Genomic DNA, 26588 nt, shown 5'->3' with positions numbered 1-26588 from the left:
ACTCCATCTCAAAAAAAAAAAAAAAAAAAAAAAAAAGTTATATAAAGGGGGAAATTCCAGCCAAGCCCTGAGCCAAGGCTTTCCAGAGGTGGTAATGGTTGTGTAGAAACCTGGAAGATAATTGGCTTAGGGGATGGGGGGGCCTTCCTAGCCAAGGAATAGCATGCGCACAGGTACAGAGGCCTCTGGGACATTTGAGGAAGTGAAAGAAGGCCAGGGCGGTGAGGCCTGGGACCTGTACACCAAGAGCAAAGGGAAGTCAGGTGGACTCAAAATCCTCCCAGGAATTCCTCTCCGCAGGACTCAGTGCTGTCTTAAGAGCAGAGCCCCTGGCCTCCCATCTTCTCCCCCACTATTCCAGGTGGTTTCTTGGAATGGCCTCTCACCACCACCCACAGCCTCACCGAGCAGGTCTGGTCAGGTCTGGTCAGCACACATTCGCTTTTCTTCTCAGCCAGGTCCCAGAGCTGGGGCTGAGCCCCTGAGGTCTTTTCACACTGAGACTGGACCCTCCAGCCCCTGACAGGGCTCACCCCAGGGCTCCCCAACAAATTCAGGAGAGCACTGATACAAGAATGCTTCTTCTTTGATTTTCTTCTGTCCTTTACTTCTCCCAAATTATCGCCCCTAGCAATGCCTAGAAAAGAGGAAAGTGGGCCGGGCGCAGGCAACTCACTTCTGTAATCCCAGCACTTTGGGAGGCCAAGGTTGGGGCTTGGAGGTGGAGATTGCTTGAGCCCAGGAGTTCCTGACCAACCTAGGAAACAGGGCAAGGCCTCATCTCTGCAACAAGAACGACAAAAATTAGCTGGGCATGGTAGCACACACCTGTGGTCCCAGCTACTCAGGAGACTGAGATGGAAGGATCGCTTGAACCCAGGAGATGGAGGCTGCAGTGAGCCGTGATCATACCACTGCACTCCAGCCTGGGTGACAGGGTGAGACCCTGCCTCAAAAAAAAAAAGAGAGAGAGAGAAAGGAAAACAGCAAAAGAGGAAAATGTACACCATTAATACACCATTAAAAAAAAAAATCCCTCCTAGGCCTTTGGTGACACCATTTCACTAATGTTTGTTTTAGTTTTTTTGTTTGTTTGTTTGTTTTTGATACAGAGTCTCGCTCTGTTGCCCAAGCTGGAGTACAGTGGTGCAATCTCAGCTCACTACAACCTCCGCCTCCTGGGTTTAAGTGATTCTCCTGCCTCACCGTTCTGAGTAGCTGGAGCTATAGGCGCCCACCACTGCTCCCAGCTAATTTCTTTTCACTCACATTGACGCAGTTAAGATGACAGAGTCTGTCAACTTCAGCATTTATTGTAATAAGATAGTAGGACAAATTTTTTAAGAACTTTGCTTTTCTTATTTTTTTCATTATTATTATTATATTATTATTATTATTTTGAGGAGTTTTGCTCTTGTTGCCAGGGCTGGAGTGCAATGGCATGATCTCGGCTCACCGCAACCTTTGCCTCCCAGGTTCAAGTGATTTTCCTGCCTCAGCCTCCCGAGTAGCTGGGATTACAGGCATGTGCCACCCCGTCCCCACCCCCGGCTAATTTTGTATTTTTAATGGAGACAGGGTTTCTCCACATTGGTCAGGCTGGTCTTGAACTCCCAACCTCAGGTGATCCGCCCACCTCAGCCTCCCAAAGTACTGGGATTACAGGCGTGAGCCACCGTGCCCAGCTCTTTTTTTTTTTTTTTTTTTTTTTTTGAGACGGAGTCTTGCTCTTTCGCCCGGGCTGGAGTGCAGTGGCCCGATCTCAGCTCACTGCAAGCTCCGCCTCCCGGGTTTTACGCCATTCTCCTGCCTCAGCCTCCGGAGTAGCTGGGACTACAGGCGCCCGCCACCTCGCCCGGCTAGTTTTTTGTATTTTTAGTAGAGACGGGGTTTCACCGTGTTAGCCAGGATGGTCTCGAACTCCTGACCTCGTGATCCGCCCGTCTCGGCCTCCCAAAGTGCTGGGATTACAGGCTTGAGCCACCGCGCCCGGCCTTTTTTTTTTTTTTAAGAGAGCCATTACTTGGGTAGTTTGGGGTCTGTGAAGTAGTAAAAATACTAGAAAATTACCTAAACATTTTTGTCAGGCCAACATTTTTGTCTTGGGTACAAGGAGGGTGGGAAGTTTGCCAGACTGCTCATAAGCCTTCTATCAAGATATTTCCCTAAGAACCTGTCACCATGCAGAGGGGAATACCCCATACAAGCAGCAGGCCTCCACCTCCCCAACCAAATGCCTTCCATTCCCTTCTTCTACGATGCATGAAACAGATAAGGCATGAAATCAAAGCTCTCTTTCCAGAACCGGCTCTCCAAGTGGGTGATCCAGTCCTGCTTGCAATCTTGTCCTTTTGCCTGTTTAACTGTGAAACTGTTCTTGAAAGTATTCCAAAGTGACTTTAGAGAATATTCATATCTTGGCTGTTTTTCACTTCAATAAAAAGTTCAGGCAAGCTTGGCCCATTCCCGGGAGCTGGAATCCAGAGGGGAGGGAGATAAGGTCCCAGTGCTCCCTCTGGCTGGGTTCTGCCGGGTTTATAGGAGGGCCTCACACCCCTCACCCCTGATTTCAAGCAGGAGGGTAGCAGGCAGAGCTTGGGAAGCCTCACGCAGACCCTGCTTCCTGCCAGGAAGGTCAGGGCCCTGCTCCCCTGCATGTGCCCGCTGCTGGGAGCAGGCTGGACCCAGTGGCCAGCTGTCCTGGACAGTGAGAGCCACAGAACCCTCAGCCCTGCCAATCTTGCCTTGGATCCTTTCTACATCCCTTTAGCAGTTGATACTTTAGGGGCGGGAGGAAACAAAGCTCAAGGGTTAAATTAAATTTCTGGTTGTGACAGAGTTCATTCCAGGTACACGTATTCAGAGGCCAGTCAGGCAAACCTGTGATTAACAGAGAAAGGCCTGACTCTGCCGGCACGGTGGCTCACGCCTGTAATCCCAGCACTTTGGGAGGCCAAGGCAGGTGGATCACAAGGTCAGGAGTTCAAGACCAGCCTGGCCAAGATGGTGAAACCCTGTCTCTACTAAAAATACAAAAATTAGCCAGGCATGGTGGCAGGCGCCTGTAATCCCAGCAACTCGGGAGGTTGAGGCAGAAGAATCACTTGATCCTGGGAGGCAGAGGTTTCAGCGAGCCGAGATCATGCCACTGCACTCTAGCCTGGGCGACAGAGCAAGACTCTGTCTCAGAAAAAAAAAAAAACAGAAAGAAAGAAAGAAAAAAAAGAAAGGCCTGACTCTTTCTCAGTGGTCCTGGACTCAGAAGCCCTGACCTCTGTCCCCAAACAGGACCTTCCTTCCTGAGCTCTCTGCTATGCAAGGAATTCTGCGTGAAGTTTTAAAAAAAAAAAAAAAAGTCCTAGATTTGCTGCCTTCTGGTCTGACCAAGTTGGAATGTGCAGCGTGAAGAAATGCTCGTTGCCTGGGCAGGGCCAGCCATCCACGGGAAAACAGACCTCAGTAAATAATGTCCTCGACCTTCCCGCAAAAGCCCAGAGGCTGCCTCCTATGAGTAACAGATGAAACCCGAGGCCCTCCTGTAGCTCCTGGGCTGATCCCTCTCCAGAAGGTGACTTGGATGAGAAGGAAGGTGCTATGGGCTTCCCCCTTCTTTTTTTTTTTCTTTCTTTCTTTTTTTTTTTTTTTTTTTGAGACAGAGTTTCATGCTTGTTGCCCAGGCTGGAGTACAGTGGCACAATCTCGGCTCACTGCAACCTCCGCCTCCCAGGTTCAAGCAGTTCTCTTGTCTCGACCTCCCAAGTAGCTGGGTTTACAGGTGCCCACCACCATACCTGGCTAATTTTTGTATTTTTTAGTAGAGACGGGGTTTCACCATGTTGGCCAGGCTGGTCCTGAACTTCTGACCTCAGGTGATCCACCCACCTCGGCCTCCCAAAGTGCTGGGATTACAGGCGTGAGCCACCGCGCCCAGCCTCGGGTTTCCCCTTTCTTTCATTTCCCGTGCACCATCTTTGGCTGGACCCTCAGGGTCTCCTTCCTGCCTCCATACCTCCCACCCTCAAACCTACCATTGCTACCCAAAAACCTCCCTCGACCTCAGTCTCCAGCAAGTCACCCTTCAATACTCTATTTTTTTTTTTATGTATTTATTTATGTATGTATTTATTTATTTATTTGTTTATTTAGAGACAGAGTCTCATTCTGTTGCCCAGGCTGGAGTGCAGTGGTGTGATCTTGGCTCACTGCAAGCTCCGCCTCCTGGGTTCACGCCTTTCTCCTACCTCTCCTGCCTCAGCCTCCCAAGGAGCTGGGACTACAGGCGCCCACCACCACGCTAGGCTAATTTTTTGTATTTTTAGTAGAGACAGGTTTCACCATCATCTCGATCTCCTGACCTCGTGATCCGCCCGCCTTGGCCTCCCAAAGTGCTGGGACTATAGACGTGAGCACCACTCCCGGCCCTTCAATAATCTTTAAAGTCTGAGTTCTTCAACCCTCTGCCTTGATGTTAAGACTTTACAATCCGTCTCCACCCTCTTGCCCCATCTCCCCCACCATTCCCCAATGCATGCCCTGTGTCAGGTGAGGTCTGTCTCTCTTCCCTGCTGGGTCAGCCATCCTCTCTCCATCCCTGGCCCCTCACTCATGTTGTCTACATGTGGGAGCTCTCCTTCAAGGCCCAGCTCATGTCTCACTTCCTCCATGAAACCTTCAGCAAGATGTAGTATTTAGGCCGGGCGCAGTGGCTCACATCTGTAATCCCAGCACTTTGGGAGCCCAAGGCATATTGCTCACTTGAGGCATATTGCTCACTTTCGCCAACATGGCGAAACCCCATCTCTATTTAAAAATACAAAATTTATCCGGGCGTGGTGGTGCGTGCCTGTAGTTCCAGTCACTCGGGAAGCTGAGGCAGGAGAATCATTTGAGCCCAGGTGACAAAGGTTGCAGTGAGCTGAGATCGCACTGTACTCCAGCCTGAGTGACAGACAGAGATTATCTCAAAAAAAAAAAAAAAAAAAGTGATATTTAACAGAGAGGACTCTGGAGCCCAACTGGGTTCAAATCCTGGCTTTTTTTTTTTTTGAGACGGAGTCTCACTCTGTCGCCCAGGCTGGAGTGCAGTGGCCGGATCTCAGCTCACTGCAAGCTCCGCCTCCCGGGTTCACGCCATTCTCCTGCCTCAGCCTCCCGAGTAGCTGGGACTACAGGCGCCCGCCACCTCGCCCAGCTAGTTTTTTGCATTTTTTAGTAGAGACGGGGTTTCACCGTGTTAGCCAGGATGGTCTCGATCTCCTGACCTCGTGATCCGCCCGTCTCAGCCTCCCAAAGTGCTGGGATTACAGGCTTGAGCCACCGCGCCCAGCCTAAATCCTGGCTTTGCCCTTCCGTCTCTCCATGACTTTGGGCAAATTACCTAATCCTTCTGTGCCTCAGATTCCTCCACTGCCAAATGGGGATATAATTGCACCTACTCCAGAGAGCTACTGTGAGGATGAAATGAATGACATCACATAAAGCATTTACGCCGTACCCAACACATAGAAAGCACCTCAGAGAGCGAGTGCTTACTGTTACCTGAGCGTGCCATCCCTCCCTCGTACTCTTTTCCTCAGAATGTCTCCATCTAGCATGGTAGAGACCACACCTCTCAAGTGCATCTTGTACTGCTCACTGCAATTTCATGTGTAGCAAAGAGGAAGAGGAACATTTTATCCATAATCACAGCATCAATAACAATAGCTTATTATGAATGTAAAATATTCCTCATTTGTAATGTGCAGAATAAGCCGGAGAACTGGCCCTGCTTCCTCCTGGTATCGTTTAACCCCTAAGAGGCCTAGGAGGAAAAAGATAGGGCAAACTATCAGGAGCACAAAGACACAAAAACGTCCACAGGATGGTCATTTGAACACCAAAAGGACAATCATTTGAACGACATGGTTTCACACCAAGAAGCACTGCCTGGAGAGTGACCGGGTCAGAGAATTCCACCAGCATCTGTTCCTCCTGGAAATGAACAGCACCCAAGTGACAGGAGACCCAAAGGCCCAGGGCGCAAGGGCCACTATATGGCAATAGCGTCGGGGTAGGGTGGGCTGCAGGCCTTCTGCTTTACCAGAAGAATGCTGTGGCTCATGAATCAATCAGTTCAGAGCTCAGGATGATATGGGAGCCAGGGCTCACTCAGCCTTTTCGGGCCCCCATTCCTTCAGCTTTAATTTGAAGATAATTGGTGGAAACAGAGGATCACTAACAAATCATCCGGTTCTGAAATCTGTCCTGTGCCAAAATGATCTACACAACACTCTCTACATAGATCAAGAAAGGGTGTACATAAAGCAGTGTTCAAAAGAAGGGATGGCTGGGTGCAATGGCTCACACCCATAATCCCAATGCTTTGGGAGGCTGAGGCAGGAGGATCACTTGAGACCAAGAGTTCAAGACCAGTCTGAAAAACATAATGAAACCCCATCTGTACAAAAAAAAAAAAAAAATTTAATTAGCTGCTCATGGTAGCGCACACCGGTAGTCTCAGCTACTCTGGAGACTGAGGCAGGAGGATCACTCGAGCCCAGGAGTTGGAAGCTGCAGTGAGCTATGATCATGCCACCACACTACAGCCTGGGTGACAGAGCAAGACCCTGTCTCTAAATAAATAAATAAATAAATAACAAAAGTGACGCCCTAGGTCAGGGGAAGGAGGGCTTGCTACTTTACATAAGATGTCAGAGAAGATCTCTCGTAAGGTGACATTATAAGGGGAAAAGTTTGTCAAGGGGAAGAACATTCCAGGCATGGTTCACAGCAAATACAAAAACCCTGGGATGGAAGCTTGGCTACCAGATCAAGGAACAGCAAGGAGGCCCTTGTGGCCAGAGCTCCACGAGGGAGGAAAAGATGGGGTCAGAAGAGCAGTGAGGGCCAGGTGGTACGGAGGCCTCTACACCAGCGCAAGCACTTAAGCATGTTTCCAAGTGAGATGGGGAGCCATGGAAAGTCATGAGTGAGGCATGGCAATACTTGACTTAGGTTTCTTTTCCTTTTTTTTTTTTTTGAGACAGAGTTTCACTCTTGTTGCCCAGGTTAGAGTGCAATGGCGCGATCTCAGCTCACCGCAACCTCCGCCTCCCAGGTTCAAGTGATTCTCCTGCCTCAGTCTCCTGAGTAACTGGGATTCAGGCATGCGCCACCATGCCCAGCTAATTTTGTATTTTTAGTAGAGACGGGGTTTCTCCATGTTGGTCAAGCTGGTCTCCAACTCCCAACCTCAGGTGATCTGCCTGCCTCGGCCTCCCAAAGTGCTGGGATTACAGGCGTGAGCCACCGCACCTGGCCTTTGACTTAGGTTTCAAAAAGATTAATTGGCTGGGAGCAGTGGCTCACATCTGTAATCCCAGCACTTTGAGAGGCCAAGGTGGGAGGATCTCTTGAGCCCAGGAATTCAAGATCAGTTTGGGCACCATAGTGAGACCCTGCCTCATTACAAATAATTTTAAAAATTAGTCATGCATGGTGGTGCGTGCCTGTACTCCTGAGCGCTTGCGCCCAGGAGTCTGAGGCTGCAGTGAGCCGTAATCCCACCACTATACTCCAGCCTGGGTGACAGAGCGAGACCCTGTCTCAAAAACGAAACAGAACAAAAAGGATCAATCTTGTCGCTGTGCTAAGAGGCAAAAAGAATCTAAGGCAACAACAGGAAGACAAGTTAGGAAACAATGACTGTAATCCAGATGAGAGATGCGGTGGCTTAGATCAGGGCGGTGGCAGTGGAGATGAGGAGAAGTGGCTAGATTAAGGACACAGAAGAGGGACTTGATAGGAATTGCTAATGGTGTGACTATCTGATGTAAAAGAATAAGAGGAGGCGGGGCGCGGTGGCTCATGCTTGTAATCCCAGCACTTTGGGAGGCTGAGGCAGGTGGATCACAAAGTCAGGAGATCCAGACCATCCTGGCTAACACGGTGAAACCCCGTCTCTACTAAAAATACAAAAAATTAACTGGGCATGGTGGCAGACGTCTGTAGTCCCAGCTACTTGGGAGGCTGAGGCAGGAGAATCGCTCAAACCCGGGAGGTAGAGGTTACAGTGAGCTGAGATTGCGCCACTGCACTCCAGCCCAGGCAACAGAGTAAGACTCCGTCTCAAAAAAAAAGAAAAAAGAATAAGAGAAGGCCGGAAGCGGTGGCTCATGCCTATAATCTCAGCATTTTGGGAGGCCGAGGCGGGTGGACCACCTGAGGTCAGGAGTTAGAGACCAGCCTGGCCAACATGGTGAAACCCTCATCTCTGCTAAAAATAACAAAAAAATTAGCCAGGCGTGGTGACACATGCCTGCAGTCCCAACTACTCAGGAGGCTGAGGCAGGGGAATCAATTGAACCTGGGAGGTGGAGGTTGCAGTGAGCCAAGATTGCACCACTGCACTCCAGCCTGGGCGACAATGCAATAATTTGTCTCAAAAAAAAAAAAAAAAATGAGATGAAATTCTGACACACGATATAACATAAATGAACTCTGAAAGTGAAGTAAGCCAGACACAAAAGGACAAATACTGTATAATTCCACTTACATGAGGTACCTAGAGTAGTCACATTCATACAGTCAGAAAGTAGCGGCCAGATACAGTGGCTTATGCCTGTAATCCCAGAACTTTGGGAGGCTGGGGTGGGCGGATCACAAGGTCAGTAGTTCGAGATCAGCCTGACTAACATGGAGAAACCCCATGTCTACTAAAAATACAAAATTAGCCGGGCATGGTGGCGCATGCCTGTAATCCCAGCTACTTGGGAGGCTGAGGCAGGAGAATCGCTTAAACCTGGGAAGCAGAGGTTGCAGTGAGCCGAGATTGTCCCACTGCACTCCAGCCTGGGCAACAAGAGCGAAACTCTGAAACTACGTCAAAAAAAAGGAAGGAAGGAAGGAAGGAAGGAAGGAAGGAAGGAAGGAAGGAAAGGAGGGAGGGAGGGAGAGACGGAGGGAGGGAAAGAAAGAAGCATGGTGGTTGGCAGGGGCTGGAGAGTTACTGTTGAACGGCTACAGCGTTTCAATTAGGGAAGATGAAAAGTTCTGGAGTTGTACAGTGGAGATGGTTGCACAGTGATGTGAATGTACTCTAGACCACTGAGCTGTACACCTAAAAAATGGTTAAAATGGTCAATTTTATGTTATGTCTATTTTACCACCGGTTTTTTCTTTTTCTTTAAATAGATGGAGAACTCACAGATTGGTCCACTGGCAAGGGTCCTATAAGGTTTTAGAGATTTATAAACACAAGTGCAAATGAAAAATTACCCTAGAGTTTTCCCATGGTTAGCTGTGGGTACAGGAATATCTTCCCCTATCCCACCAAGAGGGCTTCAGCATGGGGAGAGAGGGTTCACTGAGTGAGGAGCGGCAGATTCCAAACAGAAGCCTAGTCCAGAGCAAAGAACATCGTGAAAGAGGAGAGGACTGAAATAATATGTCCAGAGAAGCAAAATGAGCTAAGGGGTTTGAAACAATGGAACAGAAACATTGTGGATCACCAGGGGTGCGGGACGCCTGGTGACAGCTTAGATGACCAGTCCAGTGTGAAACTGATAAAGGGGCATACAACCGCTAACGTTTATTAAGCACTTACTGTATGTCAGGCACCACTATAAGCACTGCGCAGGTACTAACTCGCTTAATCTTCACAACCACCATCTAAGGGATGTTATCATCCTAATCTCACAGATGAAGGAAAAACTGGAACATGCCCCAAGGTAGAGTAGCAGAGACAGGATTTGAACCCAGGCAGTCCAGTTTCCGAGCTGAGCTAACCATAAGGGTACGTGACTCAAGGCAGGACTGTATGACGCTCAACACCATGAGTTTATAGGTTTCCATCTGTAGCTTCAACTCTCCAGCACCTCACGCCACAAAATCTCCTTGAACATTTAGGACACAGCATAAATGTCTTTTTTTTTTTTTTTGGAGACCGAGTTTCACTCGTGTTGTCCAGGCTGGAGTGTAATGGCGCGATCTTGGCTTACTGCAACCTCCGCCTCCCGGGTTCAAGCCATTCACCTGCCTCAGCCTCCCATGATGTCTTGATTCAAAAGCTCTGCTGCTCTGAACTGCACAGACTTGCCTCCAAGTCCAGCAATACTTCTCTGATTTTCTGCTTATTTACCAAAATGACCCTGTAAGCAGCTGACTGAAGTGTTACCGTGAGAAAACCATGTCATGTTCAAACGGTTTTTTGGATATTAAAAGAAACGGCAGTATCCCCTTGAGAAGTCGACTTAGAGAAAGCTGGAGGCTCACGACGGGGGCAGGAAAGGCTTGTTTCTCACATGCCCATGAAGTAATGTTTACAGAAGACTCCAGCTTCAAAGTCCATGAAAGTGGGGGACACGCAAGTTGGTTTCTAAGGAAACATCCATGATCAGGGGAAAGAGGCGTCTCTGGCAACGAGAACGAGAATCTTTCTCCGGTACTTTAAACCAAGGCATGAGAAGATGAAAAGCCATGGAAGTTCCTCCAAGTTCCCTGTGACTGGCTACTTTAATTCTGCCACCTTCCCTGCCTGGCTCTGCAAAGGTGCTCAGTAAATAAACGTTCATTGAATGAACAGTCATCATGTACTCAGCGTACAAGTCCTTTGAGAAAAGGGGTCAAATCCCAATTCCCTTGAAATCCCGAGACATTTAATTTAATCAACGTTGAAGTAAAGTGTACAAGAAAAAAGTGCTGCATTTGGCAACACAAACACTAGAACCCAATCCCCAAAGAGCAAGAGAGAAATGGCCACCATGTAAGCACTGGGAAGCCAGCCAGCGGTGCTTGCCATCATCTGTCTAGCTTTTTTCTTTTTTTTCTTTTGAGATGGAGTTTCGCTCATATTGCCCAGGCTGGAGTGCAATGGTGCAATCTCAGTTCGCTGCAGCCTCCAGCCCTTGGGTTCTGGCAATTCTCCTGCCTCAGCCTCCCGATTAACTGGGATTACAGGTGCCCACCATGCCCAGCTAATTTTTTTTTTTTTTTTTTTTTGTATTTTTGGTAGAGACAGAGTTTTGCTATATTGGTCAGGCTGGTCTTGAACTCCTGGCCTCAGGTGATCCACCCGCCTTGGCCTCCCAAGGTGCTGGGATTACAGGCATGAGCCACAGTGCCCAGCCCATCTGTCTAGTTTATATTCCAGACAGACTGTGCTGGAGATCCTCCTGGGCCCTTCTGAGTATGAAGTCTAGTGGAGGCCCAGCACCATGGGAGCCAAAACAGGGATGCCTGGGCACCATGGGAGAGCACAGAGAAGGGGCCCTGAGCCCAGACTTGGAGGCTCAGATGGGCCTGGATTGGTGGTTCAAAGGCCCAGGAAGACAGGGGACAAAGGGGTGTGGAAGAGCACAATAAAGACACAGGAGGCCGGGCACGGTGGCTCAAGCCTGTAATCCCAGCACTTTGGGAGGCCGAGACGGGCGGATCACGAGGTCAGGAGATCGAGACCATCCTGGCTAATACGGTGAAACCCTGTCTCTACTTAAAAATACAAAAAACTAGCCGGGCGACGAGGCGGGCGCCTGTAGTCCCAGCTACTCGGGAGGCTGAGGCAGGAGAATGGCGTAAACCCGGGAGGCGGAGCTTGCAGTGAGCTGAGATCCAGCCACTGCACTCCAGCCTGGGTAGCAGAGCAAGACTCCGTCTCAAAAAAAAAAAAAAAAAAAAAGACACAGGAATGGCCCGGCGCAGTGGCTCACGCCTGTAATCCCAGCACTTTGGAAGGCCGAGGCAGGCAGATCACAAGGTCAGGAGTTCAAGACCAGCCTGGCCAATACGGTGAAACCTCATCTCTACTAAAAATACAAAAAAATTAGCTGGGCATGGTGGCACATGCCTGTAATCCCAACTACTCGGGAGGCTGAGGCAGGAGAATTGCTTGAACTCGGGAGGTGGGGATTGCAGTGAGTTGATATCGTGCCACTGCATTGCAGCCTGGGTGACAGAGTGAGACTCCATCTCAAAAAAGAAGACATAGGAGCATGGACCAGCATCATGGATGTGGGGACCAGCACTAGGGTGTGGCTGGAGTGAAAAGCCCACATGGGAAGTGGTGGGGGCTGAGCTGAGGACTGGGCCATGGCAGCCTTGGGTGCTGAGCTAAGGATGAGAACTTTACCCCGAGAGCCACAAGCAGCCACTGAAGAATTTCAAGGAGGGGAGTAACATGATTTGATTCTCTTATTTTAAGCTAACCACTATTTAAGCTCACTCTATTCATGGAGGAAAAGACCTAAGATAGGCAGACATTTAGGAGGCAATTGTAGCAAGTAATACAAACCAAAAACATTGAAAAAGTTAAGAAGGTGGGTGACTGGTGTGGGCCAGATGGTTAGCAGAGCTGACCAGAGACGGTGGGGGGGGATGGAGAGACAGGCAGAGGGGAGGTGGAGGGGAGCCCAGATGTGCAGCCCTGGAGCTCGGAAGAGAAGCAGGCCTGAGAGCCACAGAGCCCCAAGAGGCTACCCGGAGAGAGAGTCCCGAGTGAGAAAAACAAAAACCCATGACAGGTCCTTGGGAAATTCTGCCGCTTTTGAGGTTATGGGAAAAGGGGAGCCCATAAAGGGCCTAGGAAGGGAGGGCAAAGTCATCCTAACCAAACAGACGTCACCACGAAGGAGAGCTCACCAAGCAGAGGAGGCAGGGTGTTTCAAGGAAGGAGAGGGCACAGCACTGAGTGCCCAGAGAGTTCCCTAGGCACTCCTATCAATGAAGTGCAGTCAGCAAGAGCAGTATTGAGTGGCAGGGTGGAAGCCTGGGGGCAGGGAATAGGGGGACTGGAGTGAAGGGAAGATGAGGAAGAGGTGACAGGAATGAAACAGGCAACACTTTCCAGTTGGCTCTCAACGAATAGCACCACAGCAAGAGGGGTTTGGACTTGAGGGAGGCTTTCGTTCTTTTTTTGAGACGGAGTCTCGCTCTGTCACCCAGGCTGGAGTGCAGTGGCCCGATCTCAGCTCACTGCAACCTCTGCCTCCCAGGTTTAAGCGATTCTTCTGCCTCAGCCTCCCGAGTAGCTAGGATTAGAGGCGTGCACCACCACACCCGGCTAATTTTGTATTGTTAGTACAGACAGGGTTTCACCATATTGGCCAGGGTGGTCTCGAACTCCTGACCTTGTGATCTGCCCACCTCAGCCTCCCAAAGTGCTGAGATTACAGGCGTGAGCCACCGCACCAGGCTGGGAGGCTTTCTTTAAAGGAAGTAGAGTATGTGCCTGTTTATTTGCTGAAGGGACGTTCACCCCAGGCTATGGGTGGAATACTAGGCAGGGAAGAGGTGAGAAGAGAAAATGGGGCTCAGATGGTGGAAAGAGGGTCCACAGGAGCGGATGGAAGGAAGCAGAGCTCCCTTTGCCCAGTGACAGGGCAGTCAGTCCTCTCCAGCTGACACTGCCATGTGGGAATGCAGGCTCAGTGAACATGACAAAATGTTGAGAGGCCACACATTCCATATTTTCATTTATTGTTTTGTTTTGTTTTGTTTTTCGGAGATAGAATCTCATTCTTTCACCCAGGCTGGAGTGCAGTGGCACAATCTCGACTGACGGCAACCTCCGCCTCCCAGGTTCAAGCGATTATCCTGCCTCAGCCCCCCGAGTAGCTGGGATTACAGGTGCCTGCTACCATGCCTGTCTAATTTTTATATTTCTAGTAGAGACAGGGTTTCACCACATTGGCTAGGCTGGTCTCAAACTCCTGACCTCAAGTGATCCGCCTGCCTCGGCCTCCCAAAGAGCTGAATTACAGGTATGAGCCACCATGCCCAGCCAGTCTCCTGATTCTTAAATGTTTGCAATTACCTCCAAAAAGCAGTTTAGTTTTTGTGCAGGCCAGAAACATGGCTACAGCCCAAACTGAGCCAATGACCCCCCAACGTAGCTCCCTATGTCCCAGGATTTCCATACTCCATAGTCGCTCACTTCTTCCCCTCCAGCTCACTCTCCATGTGGGCATCTCCCTCCTAGGAGGCCTGAAAAAGCATTTCCTTTAGAGGATCAAAAAGACTTTTTCTAAACTCTGGTAGATCTTCCACTAGAAGTATATTCCAACCCTTTAATTCTAAGTCTTTGGTTTCTGCCCCACCCTGGCTTCTGGGTTTAATAGGTACTGTCTTAAAAGCATGTGGATATTGCACAGTAGCCCTCCCAATGAAGAAACCCTTGAGATTCCTTCTGAAGGAGTACATAATCCTTCTGCAGTAAGTGCATTTCCTATGTGCTTCTCACAAAGCTGAAAGAAGACTAGGATTTGAATTTCCAGGCCCAGGAGAAAGAGGGGCTAGGCTCCTGGGGTCCTGAGCCATATCCTTCCAGGTGTGGCTTCCACAGCCCAGGCAGGCATGCCCATCTGTGATAAAGGGTATCATTATCATAATTAAGGTCATCCGTCTTTCAGTCCCCATCACTTCTCTCACCTGCATTTGGGGTGGAGACTGAAACTGCCCCGGCTTGGCTGCTGGCTTCCTCCTGTTTGTTCTGGTCTTTGCATTCCAGTGCTGATGATGGTTGTGGTGTGTTCTAACAAGGATAAAGATTATCACCAGGTCACTCATCAAATCATCCAATCAATGAGCACTTTTCAAATGCCTACTATGGGTGTATAAAATACCAGACCCCGGCCGGGCGCGGTGGCTCAAGCCTGTAATCCCAGCACTTTGGGAGGCCGAGACGGGCGGATCACGAGGTCAGGAGATCAAGACCATCCTGGCTAACACGGTGAAACCCCGTCTCTACTAAAAAATACAAAAAACTAGCCGGGCGAGGTGGCGGGCGCCTGTAGTCCCAGCTACTAGGGAGGCTGAGGCAGGAGAATGGCGTAAACCCAGGAGGCGGAGCTTGCCGTGAGCTGAGATCCGGCCACTCCAGCCTGGGCGACAGAGCGAGACTCCATCTCAAAAAAACAAACAAACAAACAAACAAACAAAAAATACCAGACCCCATGTTTACCACCACCCACCCCCAACACATCCTAGCCCAGCCCAAGCTCCAGCCTTGCCTGGAATCTCTAGCCGTAGAGAGGATAACAGAGAATCTTTAGGAGACAACTGGCCTAAGCTGAAGGACAGTCGTTTGTGAAAGCCCCGGGAATCTCACACAAAGGGGACAATGCTATCTTGGGTTCATCCACCCACCAGACCCAGTCATTCTCCTCAAGGGCTTTGCAAGGACAGAAGGAGAGAGATAAGGTACAATTAAACACTGAGGAACAATGTGTAAGAAAGGAGGGTTTTGTTGTGGGACCAGACCACTCATCGGTTACTGCCCCTGGGTATCTTTCCTCGGTCAGCATTAAGCTGGATACTGCGGGGCAGGGGTTCCAATCACTAGACTCAGCTCCACTCAGAGTTCCTGACGCCTTACAGGGTAGATCTCCAATCCGAGGTCGCTACCATCTGTGAGGAAGGAGAGTGTTCCCGTCAAGAAGGAGAGCCCACCTGGCCATGGGATTCCCTGACCAATGGCAGGATTCCGTCTGGTAGCAACACGGAAACCAGTTCGTGGAGAACTGTGGTTGCCATCAGTGGTTTCAACAGGTTACTCTTTTCACGTGTTTGCCCAAGTCTAACACCATCCCAAGAAATTTCTCTTCCCAGCAGAACACGGTGGCTCACGCCTGTAATCCCAGCACTTTGGGAGGCTGAGGTGAGAGAATCACCTGAGCCCGAAAGTTCCACACCTGCCTGGGCAATATAGTGAGACCCCCACCTCTACAAAAAATAAAAAATAAACAAAAATTAGCCAGGTGCAGTGGCACACGACTGTAGTCCCAGCTATTCAGGAGGCTGAGGTAGAAGGATTGCCTGAGCCCAGGAGGTCGAGGCTACAGTGAGCCATGATCGCACCACTGCACTCCAGCCAGGGCAACAGAATGAGACCCTGTCTCAGAAAAAAGAAAAAGGAAAAGAAAAGAAAAGAAAGGAAAAGGAGACCGGACGTGGTGGCTCACGTCTGTAAACCCAGCACTATGGGAGGCCGAGGTGGACAGATCACAAGATCAGGAGTTCAAGACCAGCCTGGCCAATATGGTGAAACCCATCTCTACTAAAAATACAAAAATTAGCCGGGCATGGTGCTGGGTGCCTGTAGTCCCAGCTACTCAGGAGGTTGAGGCAGGAGAATCGCTTGAACCCGGGAGGTGGAGGTTGCAGTGAGCCAAGATGGCACCACTGCACTCCAGCCTGGGTGACAGAGCAAGACTCCATTCCGTCCCCCCCCAAAAAAAAGAAAAAGGAAATTACTCTTCCCCAGGGGATAGTAACCCAAAGGTTACATGAAAGGATTGAGTCAGGACCTTCAATTTCAAACTGATTAAATTTCTTTTTTATTTTCTTTCTATTGTTTTCTTTTCTTTTTTTCTTTCTTTTTTTCTTTTTTTTTTTTTTGAGACAGTCTCACTCTGCAGCCTAGGCTGGAGTGCAGTGGCCAGATCTCAGCTCACCGCAACCTTCAACCTCCCAGGTTCAAGCAATTCTCCTGCCTCAGACTCCCAAGTAGCTGGGATCACAGGTGCACGCCACCACACCCAGCTAATTTTCTGCATTTTTAGTAGAGACAGGGTTTCACCACGTTGGCCAGGCTGGTCTCAAACACGTTGGCCAGGCTGGTCTCAAACTCACCCACCTCAGCCTCACAAAGTGGGATTACAGGTGTGAGCCACCATGCTTGGTCTGTTTTCTTTCTTTCTTTCTTTCTTTCTTTTTTTTTTTTTTTTGACAGAGTCTCACTCTGTCACTCAGGCTGGAGTGCAGTGGCACAATCTCAGCTCACTGCAACCTGGCCTCCCAAATTCAAGCAGTTCTCCTGCCTCAGCCTCCCGAGTACCTGGGATTACAGGCATGTGCCACCACGTTGGCTAAGTGTGTGGCTAAGTTTATTTTTAGGAGAGATGAGGTTTCACTATCTTGGCCAGTCTGGTCTCAAACTCCTGACCTCAGGTTTTGCACCCACATTGGCCTCCCAAAGTGCTAGCATTACAGGCATGAGCCACCACGCCCGGCCTCTTTTTTTTTTTTAAAGATGGGGGTCCCACTATGTTGACCAGGATGGTCTTGAACTCCTGGGCCCAAGCGATCCTCCCATCTCAGCCTCCCACAGTGGTAGGATTACAGGTGTGACCCACGTTGCCGGGCCAAATTGGCGAAATTTCTTATTCATCCTTCCTTCTTACGGGTGAACTATCTTCCCTGTTCTGAGCTTTCAGGAGGACTGTTGGGGCCACTTAAATTTTTCCTCCCCATAAGTAATAAGCAAATTCTTCATTAGAGTTTTCTAGACTCTGAGACAATAAATTATTTGTCTTTTTCTCTGAAAGCCTAGCAGTGTCCCAGGCATTCTGGAAATGTTTGTGGCTTAGAGAGATGAATGATGAGTGATGAAAGACTGAATGAGTGGTGAATAAATGAATGAATGAGTGGTGAATAAACGAATGAATGAGCAGTGAATAAATGAATGAGTGGTGAATGAATGAATGAGTGGTGAATAAATGAATGGTGTAATAGTCTTTCAACTGAATGATATTTGCATTTCTCTAACAATCGATGGCGTGAAAATTTCCAAGGTTCTTAAAAACTACACATAGATTAATCCCATCCCACTGATTCATCTTTCTCCACAAATTTTTTAAATTCTAATAATAATCAGATATAAATTATTTTACAAAAACAACCCTGTCTTTCCCAGAAAAGTTTGGTTGAGAAATTCAGCACATGATGACTCTTCTTTTTATTTTAATTGTTCAGTTTCTAGTCATAAAATGAAACTCAGAATAAGTCCAAATAACCACAGAAGGAAGGAATTTTTTTTTTAATTTAGAAACAAAGATTGAATAATAATGGCAAACACATCAGCGCTTACCACATGCCAAATGATTTCTACCCTCATGTCAACTCCTTACATCAACTCTGGAGACAAGTACTACTACTGCCCCGTTTTACACAAGAAGAAACTGAAGTACAGAAGGCTTAAATAACTTGGCCCTAGATGGTACAGCTAGAAAGAGCCAGAGCTGGCCGGGCACAGTGGCTCACACCTGTAATTCCAGCACTTTGAGAGGCCAAGGGAGGCAAATGGCTTGAGCCCAGGAGTTCAAAATCAGCCTGTGCAACATGGCGAAACCTTGTCTCTACAAAGAATTCAAAAATTAGCTAGGACCACCAGGCGCGGTGGTTCATGCCTATAATCCCAGCACTTTAGGAGGCCGAGGTGGGTGGATCATCTGAAGTCAGGAGTTCAAGACCAGCCTGACCAACATGGTGAAACCCCATCTCTACTAAAATACAAAAATTAGCAGGGCGTGATGGCAGGTGCCTGTAATCTTAGCTACTCAGGAGGCTGAGGCAGGAGAATCACTTGAACCTGGAAGGCAGAGGTTACAGTGAGCCAAGATCGAGCCATTGTACTCCAGCCTGGGCAACAAGAATAAAACTCTGTCTCAAAAAAAAAAAAAAAAAAAAGTAGCCAGGCATGGTGGTACATGCCTGTGGTCCCAGCTACTCAGGAGGCTGAGGTAGGATAATCACCTGATCTCAAGGAAGTCGAGGCTACAGTGAGCTGTGATCACACCACTGCACTCTAGCGTGGGTGACAGAGTGAGACCCACTCCCAACAAAAAAAAGAAAGTGGCAGAGCTGAGATTTGAACTCAGACCACCTGGTTCATAAACCCACACTCTAAACGCTAAACCATCCATTCATGTTTCATAGCATATATTAGGAAATATGAAAGAAGGAAAAAAAATCCAAGCCAAAGTTGCCAGTATATTCAAGATAAGAAGTTATCCTATAGAAAGCATGGCTTTCAGTTAAATATGTAGATTACCTCACAGTGTCCTGTTGTAATTCATTGCCAAAACTAGAGTGCTTTAGAAATAACAGTAATAGGCCGGGTGCAGTGACTCATGCCTGTAATCCCAGCACTTTGGGAGGCCAAGGCGGGCAGATTACGAGGTCAGGAGATTGAGACCAGCCTGGCCAACATGGTGAAACCCCCGTTTCTACTAAAAATACAAAAAAAAAAAAAAAAAAAAAAAAATTAGCTGGGCGTGACAGCATGAGCCTGTAATCCAGCTACTTGGGAAGCTGAGGTAGGAGAATCACTTGAACCTGGAGGCGGAGGTTGCAGTGAGCCAAGATCGCACCACTGCACTACAGCATGTGGACAGAGTGAGACTCCGTCTCAAAAATAAAACAAGAAATAGTAATATGCCGGGCGCAGTGGCTCATGCCTGTAATCCCAGCACTTTGGGAAACCGAGGCGGTTGAATTATTTGAGGCCAGAAGTTTGAGACCAGCATGGCCAACCTGATGAAACCTCGTCTCTACTAAAAATAGAAAAATTAGCCAGGCATGGAGGTGTGTACCTGTAATCCCAGCTACTCAGGAGGCTGTTACAGGAGGATCACTTGATCCCAGGAGGTGGAGGCTGCAGTGAGCCAAGATCGTACCACTGCACTCCAGTGTGGGTGACAGAGCCAGACCCTGTCTCAAAAAAGAGTAGAAGGAAAAAAAGAAATAACGGTAATATTGCTAAAAGCCAGCAAAACAAAAATTCTATAGTAACTGGACTAAATCAAGGAGTAGGAAACGAGTTCAGCTAATATTCACTTTAGAAAATGAAAGAAATCATTAAGCAAATGGTTTTCTGATACAAATACAAAATTAATCTGAAACCATTAAAACAAGTCACACTGCCTTAAAAGTCCTAGGCTCCCTCTGAAAAGTGAACTTCAGGAAAAAGCCATTATTAAATCCAGCCATTCTAGGTGCTGTTGCAATTCAATCACTAGAAATTAATATTAAGATACTCTGTGAGTCTAAACTGTACTGGAATTGCCAAGCAGGGAGAAGGACAATCTTGTTAGTAACAAAGAACTATGCCTAGAGAAAATTTTCAGGGAGAAAAATTCTTCCACAGCCACCATTCCGATGTTATCTTGAAAACAGGTTGGCCGAGAGCAGTGGCTCACGCCTGTAATCCCAGCACTTTGGGAGGCTGAGGCGGGTGAATCACAAGGTCAGGAGTTTGAGACCAGCCTGGCCAACATAGTGAAACCCTGTCTCTACTAAAAATACAAAAATTAGCCAGGCGTGGTGGTGCATGCCTGTAGTCCCAGCTACTCCATAGGCTGAGGCAGGAGAATCCTTTGAACCCGGTAGGCGGAAGTTGCAGTGAGCCAAGATCGCATCACTGCACTCCAGCCTGGGCAGCAGCAGGAGACTCCGTATCAAAAAAAAAAAAAAGAAAGAAAAGAGAAAACAGAGGTTGAGAAAAATAGAAGTGCAAATGACATTAAGGTGTGGGTGGGAGAAGTAAATTGCCATGGAATTAAATGTAAAGTGTTCTTAAAGCTTTTCCTTTTAAAATGTACTTCTCTGTGGAAAACATTATACTGAGTGATGTGTGAGTTTTGAAAAGATTAAGGCAGGATCCAGACTGCGGTATCGTTCCTGAGGTACCAGGAAAAGGTTTGAAGATGGGCCTGATATCATCAAAGCCAGGTTACAACCAACAACTGTGGTCGGGCACGGCGGCTCACGTCTGTCATCCCAGCACTTCGGGAGGCAAGGCGGGCGGATCACAAGGTCAGGAGATCGAGACCATCCTGGCTAACACGATGAAACCCCGTCTCTACTAAAAATACAAAAAATTAGCTGGGCGTGGTGGCAGGCACCTGTAGTCCCAACTACTTAGGAGGCTGAGGCAGAAGAACGGCGTGAACCCGGGAGGCAGAGCTTGCAGTGAGCCAAGATCTCACCACTGTACTCCAGCCTGGGTGACAGAACAAGACTCCATCTCAAAAAAAAAAAAAAAAAAAAAAAATCCCAACAACTGCTAAAGTGTTCTGAGCTGATCAAAAGAGGAATCCAAAGGCCAGTGCACCGTACAGCTTGGGACTGAATGACTGGTATTGTCATCTCGTCATTCCAGGACATGACCACTATGTGGCAGGAAAGGATGTGGCAGAAGGGCAGGCTATGGCACCAAAGAACTCCTTGAAGTCACTCAAGAAAACAGAGGATAAGGAAGGGAATAGAGAGGTCACTCCCCTGAGGCCCTCCAAGGCCCCCGACTCTCCTGTTTCATATCGAAAGGTCAAGGTGAAATGGGTGGAGAAAAGTGATACATAACCATTCCTATCAAAAAAGGTAGAGACATGATTACTCACTCTATGTAAAACGGTTACTAAGTAACAGAAGACACAGCATTAAATAGCATCATTACGACATATCTGATTATGTTACTAATGTGAATCATTCACAATGTCCTGTCTGAGAGAGCTGAAATTTTTATTCTAACAAGATCATAGAAACTGGTAATAAGCCAGGCGCAGTGGTTCACAGCTGTAATCCCAGCACTTTGGGAGGCCGAGGCGGGTGGATCACGAGGTCAGGTGTTCAAGACCAGCCTGACCAACACCGGTGTAGCCCCGTCTCTACTAAAAATACAAAAATTAGCCAGGTGTGGTGGCGCATCCCTGTAATCCCAGTTTCTCAGGAGGCTGAGGCAGAAGAATTGCTTGAAGCCAGGAGGCGGAGGCTGCAATGAGCCAAGATCGAGCCACTGCACTCCAGCCTGGGCGACAGAATGAGACTCCGTCTCAAAAAAAAAAAAAAAAGAAAAAAGAAACTGGTAATAAATAAGTATAATCCAATACAAGTGTGCAGAAAATAGGGGCTTTCTAGGTATCCAAATGAAATACTCATATGTGTGTTCAAAGTGGCATGTGCAGCCGGGCACAGTGGCTCATACCTCTAATGCCAGCACTTTGGGAGGCTGAGGTGGGTGGATCATCTGAGGTCAGGAGTTTGAGACCAGCCTGACCAACATAGCAAAAACCCATCTCTACTAAAAATACAAAAATTAGCCAGGCATGGTGGCGGGCACCTGTAATCCCAGCTACTCAGGAGGCTGAGGCAGGAGCATCACTTGCACTCAGGAGGCGAAGGCTGCAGTGAGCCAAGATCATGCCACTGCACTCCAGCCTGGGTGACAAAGCAAGATTCCATATCAAAAAAAAAAAAAAAAAGTGAAATGTGCAACAATGTTTGTACGTACAAGAATGTAAACACTGGGACCAGGCTTAGTAGCTCATGCCTGTAATCCCAGCACTTTGGGAGGCCAAGGCAGGCAGATAACCTGAGATCAGGAGTTCAAAACCAGCTGGGCCAAAATGACGAAACTCCATCTCTAGTAAAAATTTTGCCAGGCGTGGTGGCGTGCCCCTGTAATCCCAGCTACTCAGGAGGCTGAGGCAGGAGAATCGCTTGAACCTGAGAAGCAGAGGTTGCAGTGAGCCGAGATTGAGCCACTGCACTCCAGCCTGGGTGACAGAGGGGAGACTTCATCTCAAAAAAAAAAAAAAAGTAAACACTGGAAATGACTTAAAAGTCCATCAATACAGGAAATGTTAAATATACAATATATCTATGCTGCACAATATTTCGCAATGAAAAGAATGGGGTAGGTCTGTTTTCACCTACATGGAACATCTCTAAAACGTTAAGGGGGAAAAAGGAAATTGCAAAACAACACAGTCCAATCTTATTTATGGTTTTGTGGGTTTTGTTGTTGTTAACCCACAAAATTCTAGGCTTCTGTGTTTGGACACGTCCAAATGCATTGAGCAAAATCTACAGGGCACATGCCAAGATGAAGCCGATGGTTATCACTAAGGAGGAGCATGCAGGGGTGTTTGGAACAAGGGGAATTTCTCTCGTATTAATTTTTTACAAAAATCAATGGCATACTAAGATTACACTAAATGTAATTATAATTACACTATATGGTGTAATTAAAAATTGAATCTTTGGGGCCAGGCATAGTGGCTCGTGCCTATAATCCCAGTGCTTAGAAGGCCAAGGTGGGAGGATCACTTGAGGCCAGAAGTTTGAGAGCAGCACCTGGGCAACATAGTAAACTCAGACTCTAAAAAAAAAAAAAAAAAAAAAAAAATTTTGTTATTATCTAGGTGTGGAAGCTGTGCCTATCAGTAAGAACTACTCGGAAAGCTGAGGTGGGAGGATCTCTTGAGTCCAGGAGTTCAAGGTTGCAGTGAGCTGTGATCATGCCAGTACACTCCAGCCTGAGTGACAGAGCAAGGCCCTTCTCTAAAAACAATAAATAAATAAACAAAAATAAAAATCAATCAATCAATCAATCTTTGGAAATGTTGGTTCTAAAAATTTCCACCTGCCCAACAGAATATTCATTAGGATTGAAAGTACTTTACCAGTTGTGATTACTTCAACAAGGGGAGGTTCATTATTCAACAAACATTTATGGAGCATCTACTCTGGGCCAGGCACTGTTCTAGACTCCGGGGATATATTAAAAATCCCGGCCGGGCATGGTGGCTCAAGCCTGTAATCCCAGCACTTTGGGAGGCTGAGACGGGCGGATCACGAGGTCAGGAGATCGAGACCATCCTGGCTAACACGGTGAAACCCCGTCTCTACTAAAAAAATGCAAAAAACTAGCCGGGCGTGGCAGCGGGCGCCTGTAGTCCCAGCTACTCAGGAGGCTGAGGCAGGAGAATGGCGTGAACCCGGGAGGCGGAGCTTGCAGTGAGCTGAGATCCGGCCACTGCACTCCAGCCTGGGCGACAGAGCGAGACTCCGTCTCAAAAAAAAAAAAAATCCCTGCCCTCATGAAGCCTATATTCCAGTGGACTTTATGGTCTCTCTTCCACCTATCTTCTCCCACTTCCTTTGGTGGGAGTGGTCTCTGGAAGAGAGGCATGGGCATGAGGAGACAAAATATGCCCAGAGGCAGGGGCATGACATAGATGAGCTCTGACCATGTCTTCTAGGCCTGGGAAAGAGGAGAAGATGGAAATGGTTTAAGGCTTTAGTGCAGACCCATAGCATCTGACTGGCCCCTCACTAAACATCCTCTGTATCTGTTCAAACCTGCCAGGCGCAGTGGCTTATGCCTGTAATCCCAGCACTTTGGGAGGCCGAGGCAGGCGGATCACCTGAGGTCAGGAGTTCGAGACCAGCCTGACCAACATGGTGAAACCCCCATCTCTACTAAAAATACAAAAAAATTTAGCTGGGCATGGTGGTGTGTGCCTGTAATCTCAACTACTTGGGAGACTGAGGCAAGAGAATCACTTGAACCTGGGAGGCGGAGGTTGTAGTGAGCCAAGACTGTGCCACAGCACTCCAGCCTGGGCAATAGAGCAAGACTCCATCTCAAAAAAAACAAAAAAACCAGCCGTACAAGTTGAGCATTCAGCAGCTATGCAGCTCCTAGCCACTCCTCCACCTCCTGGAGACTGTGAACCAAGCCACAAAGGGGAAGGGGTGTGGCCGAGTGCTGGTTGGGCTTAGGAGCTCCTGGCTCCTCCAGGATGCCAATGAGACTTCCCTTCTGGCATGAGGCCACGTAGAATGATGATGGCTGAGAGTGCAACAGTAAGAGGACAGAGGATAGCTGGTAAGGGGAAAGTGAGTAAGTGGAAGGAAGTCCATATAAGAGCTAACTGCACTCCACCTGGGCCAAAATGGGGAGACCACATCTCCTTTCAGGCGTCATCTGACACCAGACCAAGGCTCAGCCAAGCTTTTCTGTGCTGGAGAACCAGAAGCCAGGTAGGAGAGCCTGCTGGTCCTCGGTGCCCTCCCTTCCCGGTCCTCTGCTCCTCTGTCCCCCGCACCAGACTACCTGGCTCCAGCTTGCTTCGGGTCTTAGCTGAACAGAAAAGGGAAGAGGGGAAGGTGAAATGCCTCAAGACAGGCCTGGCATGAAAAAGTGGAACTGAGTTTGTGGCTTACCCAAGAGATTAAACATAGTCTAGTTGTATCCACGCAATTTAAGGTGGGAAGGTGAAGGATCCTGTATTCCAAACCAACCTGCATTCACAAGACAAGGGCCGTAGTAAACGCAAAGGAATGACTCAATAGTGGCGAAACTCAGACATCCTTGACAAGCCAGTAGGGGAGATATTTCAGGCTAGGGCAGCCTTACCTGAGACCTTCAAATCATACTATAAAGGTACCTGGTTGCCCCACCTGAGCCCAGCCTAGCCAGCTTCCCAGCTATACCAGTTCACACGGGTGCTAGAAGGCTGGGGTAATCTGATTGGCCCAGAGAGTCACGTGTGCTAGAGAACACTAGCTTTGTTAATGATCAGAGTCAAGTATGAACCTGTTCCTCCCAGACCTACGTGCTATCCCTCAGAGAGCCCGATGGTGACACTCACAGGGCGTGGTATGTGGCTCCAAACCTCCCCAATGACTTAAAAAATCCAAGTGAGTTTTAGATTGCTGAACCCAGTTGATCATACCAGAAATCGAGCTAAAGAACCACCTCAACATCTTTTTTTTTCCACTTTCAGCTAAGCGAACAAACTGGGAGATTGCTGCCTCACCACTTTACGTAGTAAATAATCCTTTCATCTCCCCTTTGGCTGGGAAGAGCTTACTCTCTGTGGACAAGGAACCAGCAGAAGCCTTTATGTCAGCTGAGGTTTGAACAAGGCAGAGTCGAGCTGGGAATACTCACTATCAAGTTTTTTCCCCCTTGAAAACTGGATGTGGACATTACTCAGACATATCGTATCATATTAAAACATACAGTTCTGGCCGGGCATGGTGGCTCACACCTGTAATCCTAACACTTTGGGAGGCTGAGGGAGGAGAATCGCTTCAACCCAGGAGTTTGAGACCAGCCTGGGTAACATAGTGAAATACCATCTCTACAAAAAAAAAAAAAAAATCAAAAACACAAAACAACCAGGCATGGTGGCACTTGGGAAGTTGAGGTGGGAGGATTGCTTGACCCCGGAAGGTGGAGTGGCAGATGGCACCACTGCTTTCCAGCCTGGGGGTCAGAGTGAGACCCCATTCAAAAACAACAACAACAACAACAAAACAATTTTACCCCTGTCTTCCAAAGACATTTCCGGTGTCAATGCCTCAAATTCTACATTCTAGAAGAACTTTGCCTGCCGGGCGCAGTGGCTCACGTCTGTAATCCCAGCACTTGGGGAGGCCAAAGTGGGTGGATCACGAGGTCAGGAGATCGAGACGATCCTGACCAACATGGTGAAACCCCATCTCTACCAAAATACAAAAAATTAGCCAGGCGGGGTGGTGCACACCTGTAGTCCCAGCTACTCAGGAGGCTGAGGCAGGGGAATTTCTTGAACCCAGGAGGTGAAGGTTGCAGTGAGCCAAGATTGTGCCACTGCACTTCAGCCTGGCGACAAAGCAAAGCAAGACTCCATCTCAACAAAAAAAAAAAAAAAAGAAAGAAAAAGAAAAAAAAAGAACTTTGCCAAAACCTGAGAGAAATAAATGCATTTGCCAAACCCCAGCATGATGTGAGCGCTTTGGTCTCCAGATGCCACAAATACTCTCCTGCACTCACATGTCAATATATCACAGCCAAGTGCTGCCCAGCAAATACACAGGGCTTTGTCTCATTCTGCAAGCGCTGGACGCTGGCCACGGAGCCACTGTTGCTGTGTCTGTCAGGCACAAAGAGAGCGGTGGGGCAGGCAGGGGGCATGGGGCAGTTAGCTGCAAAGACAAAGCCAGCCCCGTCTTGCTGCAGGTGGGAAACACAGCTCTCCACATCCCAGCCAGGCTTTCCGGGTCAA

At 48.3% G+C, this 26588-nt stretch overlaps 1 long non-coding RNA gene across 2 annotated transcripts; it reads right to left on the bottom strand.

The window, feature by feature from the left end:
- Positions 1-2753: 2753 nt before the first annotated feature.
- Positions 2754-26588, bottom strand: LOC117081109. Of its 2 annotated transcripts, none has more exons than XR_004436092.1 (3): positions 26357-26588; positions 14401-14503; positions 2754-2764 (listed from the first exon to the last, which is right to left on the bottom strand). It is a non-coding gene; the product is annotated as an uncharacterized LOC117081109 (long non-coding RNA). The 2 variants fall into 2 exon arrangements; XR_004436093.1 differs by lacking the exons at positions 2754-2764; positions 26357-26588 and adding exons at positions 24760-24837; positions 24953-25568 and having other exon boundaries at positions 14470-14503.

Source organism: Trachypithecus francoisi, unplaced genomic scaffold, assembly GCF_009764315.1.
Source record: "Trachypithecus francoisi isolate TF-2019V2 unplaced genomic scaffold, Tfra_2.0 Lachesis_group8, whole genome shotgun sequence".
Classification (NCBI taxonomy): Eukaryota; Metazoa; Chordata; class Mammalia; order Primates; family Cercopithecidae; genus Trachypithecus; species Trachypithecus francoisi.
This window is presented reverse-complemented; position numbering and strand designations above follow the sequence as displayed.